At 39.6% G+C, this 15,585-nt stretch overlaps 1 pseudogene; it reads right to left on the reverse strand.

Moving 5' to 3' along the window:
• Positions 1 to 11,180: 11,180 nt before the first annotated feature.
• LOC101708828 (ubiquitin-associated protein 2-like) lies at positions 11,181 to 14,988 on the reverse strand (annotated as a pseudogene).
• Between the last annotated feature and the right edge of the window lie 597 nt (positions 14,989 to 15,585).

The raw sequence follows: 15,585 nt of genomic DNA on the forward strand, positions 1-15,585 counted from the left end.
TTGCAATACTGGAAGAAGGCTACAGTGAGTCATGTGGCAGCACTGGAAACTGGAAATACTTATCAACAACTTGATACTCTGAAAGGAATTTCTACTAGAAATATCTCAAATGAGAGCAAGTGGTAGAAATAACAAGGCAAAGCAAGAGCTTCAGCATGCTAAACAGACTGCAGGTCTGAGGGAGAAGGAGAGAGAGACTAAAAAGAGAGCAAGCCAGATACTTTCACCTCATCTTTGTTCAAATTTAATTCAGAAGATAAACATTTAGGTTTCTACAGGGACTAGCTGGAGTTTATTTTCCTGCCAGTCTTCTCCTCAGAATACTTCACAATCACAGAATCATATTGCTGCTGCAATAAATTATTTAAAAAATAACAGATTAAAGCAATAAAAAAGTATTATATTACAGTTACATATGTCAGAAGTCCTACCTGGACCTCACGGGACTAGAAACAAGGTGATGGTAGGTCTGCATTCTTTCTAAGAACTACAGCAGAATTGACCTCCTTGACTCTTCAAGCTTCTAGAGGTCATCACACTCAGTGAGTCCTGGCCCTCTTTCCTGTCTCAAAGCCAGGAACAGTAGGTCAAGTCCTTCTCACACCACATCAGTCCTACCTACTCTTCTGCCTTCCTCTTCTACTTTTAAGAGTCTTTGTGATTATATTCGTCTACCAGATAAACTAGACTTACCTCTTTGTCTTAAAGTCAGTTGGTTAGTAATCTTATTCCATCTTTTACATTCATTTCCCTTTGTTATAAATAAAACAGCATATCCACCAATTCTATATTAGGATAAGGACATTGAGGGAGGCATCATTCTACCTATCATAGCCACTAAATGTTATTTAGCCACAAGTGTTATCAATGAAAATAAGCATCGAGTCCTGGGTAGAAAGCTTCCAAGAAACATCTCCTCTCTATTAGATATATAGGCTCTCTCACTGGGAAGTGGGTGATGGATTATTCAGAACATAAATATTAGCAAATCTACTTGCTGTTTTTGTTTGCTTGCTTTTAATGAATTACTCATACATTCTCGTAGTTGAAAAATGAAACTATTATTGATATATCTTTCTGTATTCTATATTTGTTTTCTTTTTATTCTTTTTTCAATTTTTATTTTTTTATTAGTACATGTTCACATTTCTTTGTTAGAAGCTGGTATGTGTATATAACACATGATAGTCCCCTTCATCTCCTTCCTCTCCCTTCTCTCCCCCTTCTTCCTATCTCTTTGTCCCCTTCCATTTTCAAAAGATTTATCTCCCTATTTCTTATTATCTTTTATTTTGATTGCTATTTGTATTTTGGGTTACTAAAATAAGAGAAATCATGTAATAGTTAAATTTGTGTATTTGATTTATTTCACTTATGGTCTCAAGGTGCATCCTTTTTCCTATAAAGGACTCAAATTCATTCTTCTTTATGGCAGTGTAGTACTCCATTATGTATAAATACATTTTCTTTAATCATTCATCTGTTGAATATTTGGCTACTTCCAAGATTTAGCTATTATAAATTATGCTTCTGTAACATGGATATGCATGTATCACTGTAATATTATGTCTTTAACTCTTTGGAAAAGTACCTAGAAGGGGAATAGCAGGGTCAAATGAAATTTCTAAGTTTAATTTTTTGAGAAATCTCCATACTTATTTCCACAGTAGTTGTACCGGTTTATATTCCCACCAAGAGTGCAGAAGGGTTCCTTTTTTCCCTGAAGCATTTCTAGCATTTGTTATTATTTGATTTCTTGATGATTGTCATTCTTTCTGGAATGAGGTAGAATCTCAATGCTGTTTTAATTTACAGTTCTCTAGTGGCCAGAGATGTTAAACATGTTTTTATGTATTTATTGGCCATTTGTACTTCTTCATCTGAGAAGTATTGATTTATTTCAGTTGCCTATTTTTTTGATTCGGTCTTTTATTTTGGGAAAGTCTATTCTTTTGGGTTCTTTATGTATTGTAGATATTAGTCCTCTATCCAAGTAATAGCTGGCAAAACTTTTTTCCCATTTTGTAGGTTGTCTCTTCACTCTGTTGTTCCCTTTTTGCTGTGCAGAAGATTTTTAATTTGCTATGATTCCATGTTTTGATTCTTGTTACTATTGCTTCTATACCCTTGAATCTACTGTGGGTGAGGTCTTGCTGATTTCTGAGATGCCCAAACAGCATTTTTCTTTTAGTTTCTGTACAACATACTTGTTTCTTTTTAATTGCACTAATTTCTTCAGCCACACCTTTTTCGGCCCTCACTTTACACATGATTCCTTTTGAGCCAATATTTAAGTTTTTCAAATTTTTCTGCTCTGCTTTTTGCCCCCAGTTCCCACTATAAATCTGGCTCAAGTAGCCACCAGTACTCATGCCACAGCCTGAATGTTGGGTTGCCTTTGAATTTCTTCCACAAGATTAATTAGTCCCTAGTCCTTAAACTCAGCCTGCCTTCCTCAAAGTCTCTGGCCATGGACAAAATGTAGACCAATTTTTTTGCCAGAGTGTAACACACATGGGTTCTAATCCAACTCCCAAGAATACTGTTGTTCCCAACTGAAACTTCATGAGCTTGGTCTTCACTGTTTATGATTCTGGTCTTTTGAACTCGAACCAGAATCATCCATCAAGCTCTGCTTACAATGTTGTAGGGCTTCTCTAGCTTGTATCTCCAAAACATTACAAACTGTTGCTGCAAACCACTTTCACAGCCTTCAGGACCACATGGTCAGTTATAGTCATAGTATCTACCCCACTTCTCTGGTACTAGTTTTCTATATTAGTCAGCTTTCCCATCATTGGGACACAATACACAACACTCACAATTTAAAGGAGGAGAGAGTTAATTTGATTCATAAGTCCAAGGAATTCAGTCCATGGTTAGCTGGCTCCACAGAAGAAACATCAAGGTAGAAGGGTATAGTAGAGCAAAGATGCCTAAGGAAAGTGGAACTAGGGAGAAGGGTGGGAGGAAGGGAGGGAAAAGAAAAAGAGAAAAGAAGTAAAAAATGGAAGCAAAGCTTTTGTAAATGAGGGGAAGAGGGGTTGAAGGGAGGAGAGAGGAATGGGTGAAAAGAGGAAATCAAGACATATCATGTACAGGTACAAATTCCCTATGATGAATGTGGTCATTATGCATATCTAAATTGTACCAATAACATTGATAATTAAAAAAAGCAGGGGAACCATGCCACAGATTAAGAGGGAAAGGACTTGATATAGTGCCCAACATCATGCCTCCACAACCCACCCAAAAATAACCAGAAATGTGCTTCACGAATCCCCTGCACAACTCCTGAGCCAATCAATTGACATGATCAAGTTTAACCATCACACGTGGATCATGTATACCTTTATTGTTTCAAGTGAAAAGTTATGGCTGAACCCACAGTTCTCTGGACTTTTGCCTATTTTATCTTCTAGGAGTTTTATACCTTTGTTTGTTTCTTTTCATCAGGTTTGTGATCCACCTTATTTTTAGTTAACATTTATGAAGGGTATACAATTTGTATCTAGATTTTCTTTTGGTTTGTGGATGTCCAATTGTTTAGTACTATTTGCTGAAAAGAAAATACATCTATATTTGAACCCATTTATTAGTCCTAAATTTTTATACTCCATACCATAATTGTTTTTATTGTTGTGAAATACATAACACAAAGTTTATCATCTTAACCATTTCTAATTCACTAGTGTTAAGTATATTCACATTGTTTTGCAACCAATCTTAAGAATTTTTCATTTTGCAAAACTGAAATTCCTTTTATTTTTATTTACTTATTGGTTTTTTGAAACAGGGTCTTGATTTATAGTGCAGGCTGGTCTTGAACTCACTATGTAGCCCAAGCTGGCCTTGAACTCACAACAGTCCTCCTGCCTCAGCCTCCCAAGTGGTGGGATTATAGGTGTGCACCACCATGCCCAGCTAAACTCCACCCTTTAAACAACAACCCAATGCTCACCCCAGGAAATCATCATTTTGCTTTCTGTTTCTATGATGTTGACTACATGTTTCTTATAAGTGGAACCATATAGTATTTATCTTCTGTGATGGCTTATTTCATTTAGCATAATGTCTTACAGTTTCATGTATGTTGTAGTATGTGTCAGGATTTCCTTTCTTCTTAAGGTTAATATTCTGATATATGTTTATGCCACATCTTATTAATTCATTCATTTTATGATGGGCATGGGTTGTTCCCACCTCTTGGTTATTGTGAATAACATTGCTACGGATACACATGCATGATATACTGATGTTTTCATTTCTTCAGTGTCAGAATTTGGAGATCTCTTACTATTATGTGAGAGTATTTTTGTTTCTTCTCTTTTTAAATATTATAATATTTCATTGTATTGATTAACCACTATGTAATTAACTAGCCTCATACTGATGAACATCTGTGCCTTTTACACTTAGTAAAGTTCCAAAGATGAAAAATTTGTATCCACCAAAATGTACTTATTTCCAAGTTACCTTTCCTAGAAAAAAATCAAAAGTGAGACATTCTCAGGTAATTTAACTGAACTTCTCTGAAAAATTTAAAGTTATATATAGTTCTAGTTGATACAGAAATAAATAAAAGAATTGAACTCATCTTGCTAGCTAGCATTGAAAGTGTTTAAACAGAACACTAAATATAATTTTTACACCATGGCTATATAACAACATATTTCAAAAATAGAAATTTAGAAATTGAGAAAAACCTAATATTAAATAATAATGATTTCAAAATAATCTGAATGAAAAGTTAAGATTGCATAAAAAATACTAGAATGAATGAGAAAAAATGAAGGAAATTAAGATTTGCTAAAGTCCTTAGCCTAGTAGAAAAAAATCAAAAGTCTTTATTTTTTGCTTTTGACAATTTAAGAAATGTAAGTCAAAATATGCTCAACCTAGACATCACTAGTAACAGAATTTTAAATCATACATATAGATATACATACAAGATTGTCAGAGAAGAATGATGACTTCACCTGAAACCCTTAGAAGAGAAAGGAAAGGGCAAGAACATTGAGAAAAATATCAATGAAAAGGGAAATATTTCAGAAAACTGTAAAAAATTCAAATGCAAGAGAACAGAATAACACAACATCTTTCATAAGGCAAAGAAAACTTAAGAAATCAAAGTGAAAGAGGGAAGTCAAAGGAAATCTTAATAAAATAAATAAACATCAACCAAATTCAAAAAATAATACAAATAAGTTGAGGAAGTTCAAAATCACCAATGCTATCTATCCATGGGAAAGAAAATGAAAAAATGTCATATTTGAGAAGGAAAATGGAGAAAAAATGTACTTGCATAAAGGAATCCAAGGATGGGGATTTATACCTCCCCAATGCATATTATGGAAAGAGGAACCTAGAAAGCACATTTCTAGGTAGTTTTTGGATTATCAGCTAGATACTGGAAATCCATGCAGTCTATATTGGAGTTAGAATACATGGATGTGAACTGGGGAGGGCATAAGCTCAAATGGGAAAAATTCACGTGCTCTCAAAAGAAATACGCAAAAAGAAATGTTATTCATGGCTCTTCCAGGCTTCCTCTTAGAAGATGGCATAATCCACCCATCGCCTTGGGACAAACCTGGACAAGAAATACGTAATCTCCAGAGTTAAATATTTGGAATGACTATAAGATACACTTTTAGGAAAGGACACATCTTTATCTATTTTAAGGTTCTAGAATACAATTATATAAAAGGAAATTTTCTAGTAGCATTGATATAATTAATTTGCAAGTTGTAAAATATAGAATGAAAGGCACAATCTTTTTATGATGCTATGAAAATGAAAACCTCATTTATTGAAAACTAAGAAGGGAAGATAATTCCTTAAAGTTATGATATTTCAGAAAGGAGAATGTCAAGAACATCCTTTCTAATGGTGTGTTAGAAAATTAAGACATAAAACAATGGATGAGGAGTAATGAAGGGGCAGAAAACAAATTAGCTTTAAAACATCCCACAGTAGCTGGTAATGTCTAAAACATTTCATTTTCTGAAAATAAAGAGTAAAAACAAAGGGTGAAAGGTGGGAATAAGAAATTCTTATTTGCAAATGAATGTAATTATGTGCATAAAAAGAAAATACAAATGAGAAAACTTGAGAAGAGTAATTTTTTTCAAGAGTAGGAAGTATTATTTATATATTGCAGCAAAAAAAAGAGGAGAAAACAGAGGGCAAATAAAAACAAAAGTTTCCATATTCAGACACTGCAAATAAGAAAAAGACTTACTGGCCACATAAGTGAAAAGAAATGCTTTCACCCAGTACAGAAGTCAATGGCAATGCTACAGAAGACTTGAGAGGGGCCCAGCCTCAGGTAAGGAAGTGTGAGAGGCCAGGGACTCTGACTTGGATGACTCAGACCAGGAAAAAAGAAAGGGCCCCTGAGCAGGGAAGAGGAGCTGTTGAACAGAGCCTGCAAAGTTAGTGATCTCATCTGGTGGTTTGGTTCCTCCACCCCAGTAATGCCCAGAAGGTGAGAAATTGGAAGAGTTGCCAGCATGCTACTGGGACTTCCCCCAGAACAGGAGGATTTCTGAACAACTGCCAGGTTTCTCCTAAGCAGCCCACTTCATTAGGACTGTTGGATCAGATCACTGGAGTCATGGCTCGCTCTCTCCTGGCTGATAACCTGCAGTTTGGGAAGCAATTATCCTGTCCTCAAAAGTCATCAGTACAGGCTCCTGGCTCCTTGCAGTGATAACCAGGATGCATCCCAGCCTGAAATGCTTCCTACAGTCTCTGAAATATCAGCAGAGATGCATTCATGCTCTGCAGAATTCACATGTGTTTGTTCCCTCTGACTTAGGAAGTTCCTGTCCTCTGAGGCCTGGCTGACCGAGTCCTGGTCATCCTTGACAGCTTAGCTCAAATCACCTATAAAGAAAACCAAGCCTGAATTTTCTTCATAGCATCAGCACAGGTGCAATTATACACATGTGAGCAAAAGAGAATTGTGTGAATTTGCCTGATCACTGACAGACAAGTCATATGTAGATAATGAGTGCACCCTGAGATCACAACGTAAGTGAAACAAATCAGACACACAAGCTTAAATATCGCATGGTTTCTCTTATATGAGAAAGCCAAAGTATAAATAAAAAAACCAAATGAAAGGTAATTGGAAGTAGGGAAACAGATCTTCCTTAGATGGGAAGGGGATCAAAAGATGTAGAGGGAGGGAGGGAGGGGAGAAAAAGGGGGTGAAAAAGAAATGAAGATGTGTTATGTACACGTACCAACTCCACACAAGGACTGTAAACATTATGTCCTGCAAACATGTCCTAATTTAAAAAGGAACCACATATATTTTATCATTACTGAATGTTTGCTATAGAGCAAAACACTGTAATAAATATTGAATACAGAAATGAATGAATGAATATATAGATATCCCTCAGGGGAGTAAATTTAAAGTGATGGTTCTTGGAAATGTTGTTCCTGAGCCTGTAGCATCAGCCTCAGCTAACAACTTGTTCAAAATGCAAATTCTCAGGCCCTTTCTCACATCTAGAGTCAGAAACTCTGGGGGATACGTCCAGCAGCCATCCATGTTTTAACAAACTGATGATGATTTGATATATGTTAAAGCTTAAGAACCATAGCCTTAAAGTTGAATCTCAACGTATTTCTGATTTAAGTCAGGGAAAACATAGACCCAAATGCTTCCAGGAAAAATGAAAGTTATAGATGAGTGAACACATGCCTGTAATCTCAGCACTCAGGAGGCTGAGGCAAGAGGATGTCCATGAGGCCAGCCCGGGCTACATAGTGATATATAGAGAGCTAATTTAGGATGAAATATTACAGACAGACAGTGCTAGGTCCTGGTATTGTAGATAGGTAAGTTAATTAGATATCTTGTAGGCAGTTAGACAGGGCTGGTCCTCGAGGAGCCAACATGGAGGACAATCAAGGGACATTCACTGAAAGCCAGCTTCGTAAAAGAAGAGAAACTACCACACCTGCATACCATGAACAGCAGTGATTAATTTTTTAAATAGGTATCAGTCACCTGGGTGGGGGACCAAGATCTGACCCACCTCTTACCCCAAAAATCCTTACTCATTCCTTGTACACTTGCTTCTTGACTTGTTTCCCCATTGGATCCCCATTTAATTAATATTATCTAAGTGCCTATACTTGTCATAATCTTATTGGTTGTTCATAGTTTTGTCCACCTTGTGATTTCTCATTGGATCAAATATTACCTAAGCGACTGTACTTGCAATCTTACTAGTTGACTATAGTTTTGTCCCACCTTGAACCTGCCTCACTGCATGGCTTTGTGCAATAAAACACCTTTGAGAAGTTGGGTGAGCAGTCAACGCATTTTCCGGTCCCCCTTCTGTCTCTCTTAGACAGAAGCTATCTTTCTCTCAATAAATTTTTCCTACTATTAACCTCCATTGTTCCTAAAATTCATTCTTCAGTTTTAGAGAACACAAACTCACACTTTGGATATCTAGCAGGTTTGGGAGTTACATCTATTCCCCCTGTATCACTGGAAGAAGTCAGTGCAGAAGACGAGAACACATTACAACTATGGGTGGAGGTGCATTCTTTGAAGACTAGGCATCAAGACAAAAATAAAATGACTGCACCTACCTACTTCCCCAGGGATGAACAATAATGATTGATATTCTAAATAGGCATTGGTAACTTTGGGTGTGTGACCAAGACCTTAACCATCCCTCCCAGGAAAGGTCTTTGTTCTTTCCATGTACACTTGCCTCCCCATTGGATCAATATTACCTAATCTTATTGGTTATATAATCTTATTGGTTATGATAGTTTTGTCCCACCTTATGCCCCCTCTTGATTTTGCTCTATAAAACTTCTTTGAGAAGTAGGCTTGTGGGCAACCCGCTTTCTGGATCCCCTTCTGTCTCTCTTAGACAGAAGCCATCTTTCTCTCAATAAACATACCCTACTCTTACCCTCCATTGTTCCTAGAATTCATTCTTCAGTTTTAGAGAACACGAACTCAGCATATGGGATATCTAACAGGTTGGGAGTTATAATATTTCCTTTATATCATTCGGAGGTCCTTATGTCATCCCTATATCAGTGAGCTCAAGGCCAGCCTGAACTACAGAGTAAAACCCTGTCTCTAAATAAATAAATAAATAAATAAATAAATAAATAAATAAAAGAGTGAATATAAAGGGAACAGGTGTGAAACAGGAGTGGTAAGGATTGTGGCAAAATAGTACCGGACCATATGTCTAGCAGAATGGAGTAACTGCTGTGCTGCACGCTTAAATTCTGTGGGCCAAATCTTTCAGCTTTCCAAGAGATTGTGGATACTTGAATTTTAATGCAGTTTTTATCAAGTGTGTACCAGCCACACAAAATGTATTTGTCAGCCAAACGCAACCTGTAGGCAGTGCTAGCTTTAGGAGGTCACACAAGGGCCCATAGATGTTTTGGTGCTACTGCTAAGGAACTTGGCAAAGACTGAACTCACAGGAGAGATGGAAACATTCTGCATCTATTTGTTGTTGTTTTTTTCTTTGAAAAAGAAAGGAGTATTTGGTTTTATCAGCTAAATTTTATCTCCACCTAGCAGCAAATTTGATATTAAAACCTAATCAATACAGCCCTTACTCAAAGAACTCATTGAAGAATTGGATATAAAAATTTTGCAGAAGTAAAGCGTGTACTACAGTTACAAAAAAATTACAGATCTTCACTCTAAATATACCCCAGTCCCAAGTTATACTGAGAGAAGTTGAGATTAATGGTTTGAAAGATTTCATTTTGCTTTTCCTAGTTTCATTTTTCCCTTTACTGATTGTATAATTGCACAAACTTTATGGAAATAGCTATATCTTTAAAAACAACAAAACAAAATAAGGGCAAAACGCAAACCTGTAAAGAAACAAAAAAGGCAAATGCTTTTCATGTACCTGCCCCTCCCCAAAATTTGAAATATACCAAAGCACCAACAAATTTCATTTCAGCCTCAGCTGGCAAATGAGAATTTAATCAAAGAGTCCTGCCTGAGATGTGAAACACAAACTTGGGAGTTCTTTATGGAGACTGTTTCATAGAAAGGGCTTTAATTTCTTAAGAGGCTTTATAAGGAGAGCTTCTGTCTCCAATCAATTGATAAAAGGATGACAAAAACTCAGAGGAATTCAAGTAAAATCCACACATAAAAACACTAATGAGATGGTTAAATTATCCGTTGAGGAACAGAAAAAGAAAATTAACAGGTTTTTATTCAAGGAAATGTCCATGTCTCCCAAATAAGCAAAGACTAGTGAACAAATAAAAGGGAGAAAAGAATGCCTGCTTTCCTGAGGACTATTTTGTGAGGAATTCTTGGAAACAAGTAACTACAGAAACCTACAGGTAAAATGAGGCTGTGTCCCTTGGGCCTGAGGGAAACAGGGGAAAGTAGGAGAGAAGGGAGGCCCCATACCGTGTTCTAGGCAGTTGACGGGGGTCTGAAAGTGCCGGGTGAGGACACCCTGGTCTTCCTTCAGGTGCCAAAGTCTTGAGGACTCCACCCAAGATCTCTGCCAGAACCCTGAGCCTTCTGTGTGACAGGCAGTAAGTCCTATCCTTAACTGAGGCCAGGACTGCAGTGCTTTTTTTAAAAAAAAATTTCTTTTTTAGAGAAAAGTCATATTTCAGATTATAAAAATGTTAAAAGTCATTATTGAAACTTCAGAAAACATACAAAAGCACAAAGAAAACCAAAACCACCTGTATTAACGCCACATAGATATAACACACGTTGATATTTTATATGCATCTTCCAGTCTTTTTTTTTCTGAGATAAGTTGTGATTCTTCATTGGTACCTGACCCCAAAGCCCAAACTCCCTTGAACCAGTCCTTCAGTGCCACCAGATAGGAGGCCACATGGAAGACCCAAAGGCAGAAGGGGTGCAGGCTTACTTGGTGCAGTGAGAAAGGTCTGGAAGGGGAGAGCAGGCTTGGCTGCCAATTGCAGCCCTGGGCTTCCATCACATTTACAAATACATACATAAATACATTACATACAATAGTGAGTCTGAAAGGAAGGCTCCCTGCAGAGGTTCAAGAATCTAGGAAAGGACACTGGGCTCCCAGAAATGTGCTCCATGTGTTCTCTCCTGCCCAGGGTAAGCCCTGCCCCAAGCCCACCCCTCCCTCAGTGGTCTAGTTTGTCCCTTATGGAGAGTTGCCATAGGTGAGTTTGGAGGCTTGAGACTTGGGCTGCAGGGAGCTGGGCTGGCTGCACTGACCTGAGCCACTCTGGGCATCCTGAGGAAGGTGGTGGTGTAGCAGCTGTGAATGGGGCTGCTGGTGGGCTGGTGGGATGTGCAGGAACGGTGGGGGTGCATAGCCAGGGGCTGCTCCAGGGGCCAAGGGGCCAGTGGAGGCCAAGGCTGAGGCCAGGCTGAAAGGTGGAGAGGTCCCTGAACGGAATCCCTGCTTGTCAAAAGTCTGTGTCTTGCTGTAGACAGAAGCAGTCATATCAGGTAGGCCACTGGCACCTGAAGACACTGTTTGATGCCTGTGATGATCCAGCATGGTCACCCTTGGTGTAGTCACCTGCTGCTGTCCCCTGGGTCAGGTCATCATAACCTGTGCTATAGCTTTGCTGGCCATAGCCACTGGCCTACTGAAAAGGCATGTTGGGGGGTGCTGAGGTTTACTCTGTGCTGCTTGGGTGAGGTGGGAGGGACAAACATGGTGGGCCCATACTGGAAGGCACTGGGTACGCTGGTGTAATAGGGGAGGACAGTGTAGCTGTAGCCAGGTGGCAGTGCAGGATTCAAAAAGGGATGCTGGGCTGTGTGGTGGGCCTGGGATTGGCTGTGCTGTGGCTGAGCTAGTGTGGTGGGAGGCACAGGGGATGCAGAATCACCTCAGCCAAACTTTGTGACATCACCTGAATACGGGTTATTAGCTAGGCTCCCATCTCTGCTGGCAAGGGCTGTGAGTGCAGCAAAGGGAATTCTGTAGTAATCCATAGGCAGCCATGAGGGCCAGAGATTTAGCTCAGTGGCACTGCACCTGCCTGGCAAGCTCAAGGTCCTGAGTTCAATCCCTGGTACCAAAAAAAAAAAAAAAAAAAAAAAGAATCATAGGCAGCTGTGACTGTAGCATATGGAGCTCATCATAGCCATAAATTGGGTAGGCAGGAAGCAGTCCTCCAGGCCCCATGAGGTACTGGCTATGCAACAGGTGAGGTACCCCTTGAGGCAGGTTTGGGGGTGCTTTACCTGAGGTCACCAAGGGTTCGGCCCTGATAGTGCTGCTGGGTGTTCTCAAAGTGGTCCTACCCAGGCAGTTGCTGTTCACTGCTCATGCTACCAGGCTCGCTGATGCTTGAAGAAGGGGCACTCGAGAAAGAGGGTGCTCCCTCGGAGAAGGTTGCCCAGGACTGGATGGAAGGGGTACTCTCCACATTGGCATGTGTGTGTAGTGTGCTTGAGGAGACCGCTGCATGTGCAGAGGAGAGGCTGCTCTGGTGGCTGGAGAGTGAACTGCTAAACTGAGAGAGGGGGCTGCTGGAAGAGTCACCAGGCTGGGAGGAGGAGGGCAAAGCAGCAGTGTGCTGGGACATGGAGGGTGGAAGTGCAGTGCGGGAGGTGGTACTGGGCAGGGAGCCCACAGATGGGAGGGTGGAGGGAGGGTCTGTTGTCTTTGGAGCTGGAACAGATGAAGCAGTGTCCAGTGTCTGCTAGCTTCGACCACCACCATGTCCATTTGTGAGGGCTTCTGGAGCCAATTCTGGTGGATTCACAGAGCTTTGGTATGCAATCCTATTTTGCACAGAACTCTGGTCATAAGAGGAAGATGTCATTACAGGCTGGTGGAGCTCAGGGATGAGCTGCTCAGACTGCAGGAGGTAATGACTGAAGTTGTACAGGTGGAGTTCTGTGCAGCACTGGTCATTGGTAGAGAGTTACTCAAAGAATCACTTAAAGCTTTTGAACATAAGTTGATGGGATTCTGATTACTAGTTTCATTGTCTGGAACTGATCCAAACTCAGAGAGAGAGGATTCTGATCCAAATTCCAGGGCCCCAAACTAAACATGAATCCTGTGACATCTGCTGAACCAGGCATTTCCACTGCAGAAGCTGGAATCTTAGAAGCTGGAGGTGTCTGCTGCTTAGGGAGTTTGATGTGCTTGGGTTGTGGTTGGTGGGCAGATACAGTGCTATTTTTGACAGCCATGTTAGGAAGCTGCAAAAGTTTGTTCACAGTGGAAGCACTGTCTCCAGGTGCTGATTCTGGTGGGTGTTTTTCTTGGGAAGGAAAGGATTCCAAGCCAGGAGGAGGGACACTGGCTGCTTGGCTCTGGTGCTGCTGTAGTTGGCTCAAGTGGCTAAGAACGGGCGATGGCTCAGGCTGAGATCTGAAATCAAAGTGACTGAGGACTGAGGGTTGGGATGCTGAGGGCTTCAGGTCCCAAGAAGTAGATGTTGTTGAGGAACTTGTATTATTCTGCTGTGAACTTGGGGTGGTGGTAAACTGGCCCAAACTTAGAGCTTTCAAGTCGAAAACATGGGAGCTGGTGATATTTGCCAACTTTGAAGGTGTAAGCTCTCCAAATCCTGAGCCAAGGACAGATGACAGGCATTAAGGAGAGTAGGAAGTGGCAGCAGTGGAGCTGCCAGCCCCTGGTGCCATCAGACTGTTGTATTGAGAATTCATGAAGAGGCCTGGGGATTTAGCTCAGTGGTTCCACCACCTGCCTCGCAAGTGCAAGGTCCTGAATTCGATCCCCAATACCAAAAAAAGAAAAAAGAATTCATGAAGACAAGGGCTTGGCCGAAGCCCTGCTGTTGGGAGGTTTCAAAAGCGTTGACTTCTGACATTTGACCTGGAGGAACAGGCTTCTGGAGCAAGAATACTAGGTCAATACTTTTGCCTAGGTGTGACATCATTCTCTGTTGGACCAGATGAGGCAGTGAAGACTTTTGTTTCAGAAAGATCTTCAGTCCAGTCTGCTATTGTCCACTCCTCCTCCGAATTTTTCCAGGCACCTTTGAGTCCATAAGAACTTTTGTTTAGGAGATCTTGGGTTATGTTGTGAGCATGAGTTGCCAGTTCAGATCCTTCACCTGCACTATTCTGAGCAGCTTCCCAAACTACTAGCTTTGTCCCACACCCATCTATAGATGTAGAATCTGAATAGTCTGCAAGATTAAATGTCCCAAGCTTTGGACTGAGAATCTTCCTGTTCCTCTGCCTCTGCCTAATCCAAATCCTCAAACATATGTTCGCTTGCCCCCAACTGAAATTTTGTCCTCTTGATTACAATCAATTCCATTCTCTTCTCCTCTAACTTGAAATGGACTTTTATTTTTCTTTGTTTCCTTATTTTCTTCTTTTTTTTCTTTTGTTTTCTGGTTTTTCTTCTTGTTTTATTTTTTTCTTGATTGTTTGTTCTTGTTTTTACATGACTGTAAACATGTTTTCTAGCTTTTTTGCTGTTGTTGTTCTGTTCTGTTCTTGTTTTTATTTCTTCCTTCACTCTTTCCCTCCTGTCTTCTTCACCAGTCTTCCAAGGTTTGTATGATCCTCCTCTGTCCTCCACCCTTGATTCTAAATTTCTCTTCTGTTTCTCTGTTTTTCCCCCCAACTCTTTCTAAATCTTCTCCCATTCTCTGCCACAATTGCTTCCTCTTCCTTTCTGGTTGTTTCCAAGTCCACTATTTGCTTCTCTCTCACTTCTCTTCTCTCTATTCTCTTTGTTTTCTGAACTTTCTTTTCCAAAATTCTTTTTCTTCCTCCCTACAGTTGCCCAAGAAGTTGTGTCTGAATTTCCTTCCAGCAATATATTAATAGCTTTGTTGACATCTCTGTTACAGTCATGCAGGGCCACTATGCATTCATTCTGATCTTTTCCTGTCACTTCCATAAGCTGTTTAACTTTAGCTTCAAAATCAGAATCATTCTTTTCAAAGATCACTTGAGCAAGACACATCTTTTCAGCTGTGGTAGCTGCTCCCCTCACTGGACTCCGGAACTGCCACCCCTGCAGCTGCTCCTTACCTCTCTTCCAGTCTTTATATGGCTATATAATATAGATATGGTTAAAGACAGTATGGGATCCAACTATGACTCTATTTTGTAACTAACTTTATCACTCTATATTTCAAACATTTTGTTATGCCATTAAATATTCTTATTCAATATGACTTTAATGCTTATGTTTTTACATATTTGGGGTACAGAATAATTTATATAATAAACCACCTGTTTTTTATTATTCTTGTGTATGAATCATTATAAATACCTATGACTTTTTTCTCATATAAATAATTTGGATTTGAATTGCTAAACCAAACTCTATGGTGAAGATTTAAGAGATATTTCTGTTTTATAAAGGTAATTAAAACAGATTTAAAATGAAGAAGATCTGCATCACCAAAGCTATCCAACCAAAAAGGAAGCAGCAGTCATGATCTTAATATCAGAAAAGGTGTAATTCAGGACCAAAAGCAATAAACAAGACACAGAGGGGTACCTTAGAATATTAAAGGTGCATAATGAAGTTATAATAAGTATGAACATCTGTGAAGAAAGCAACTCAGCAGCAGCTTTCATAAATCAGA

The sequence above is a fragment of the Heterocephalus glaber genome, unplaced genomic scaffold, assembly GCF_053883595.1.
Source record: "Heterocephalus glaber isolate CG9 unplaced genomic scaffold, H.glaber_assembly_v1.0 deba00000347, whole genome shotgun sequence".
In the NCBI taxonomy this organism is placed as follows: Eukaryota; Metazoa; Chordata; class Mammalia; order Rodentia; family Bathyergidae; genus Heterocephalus; species Heterocephalus glaber.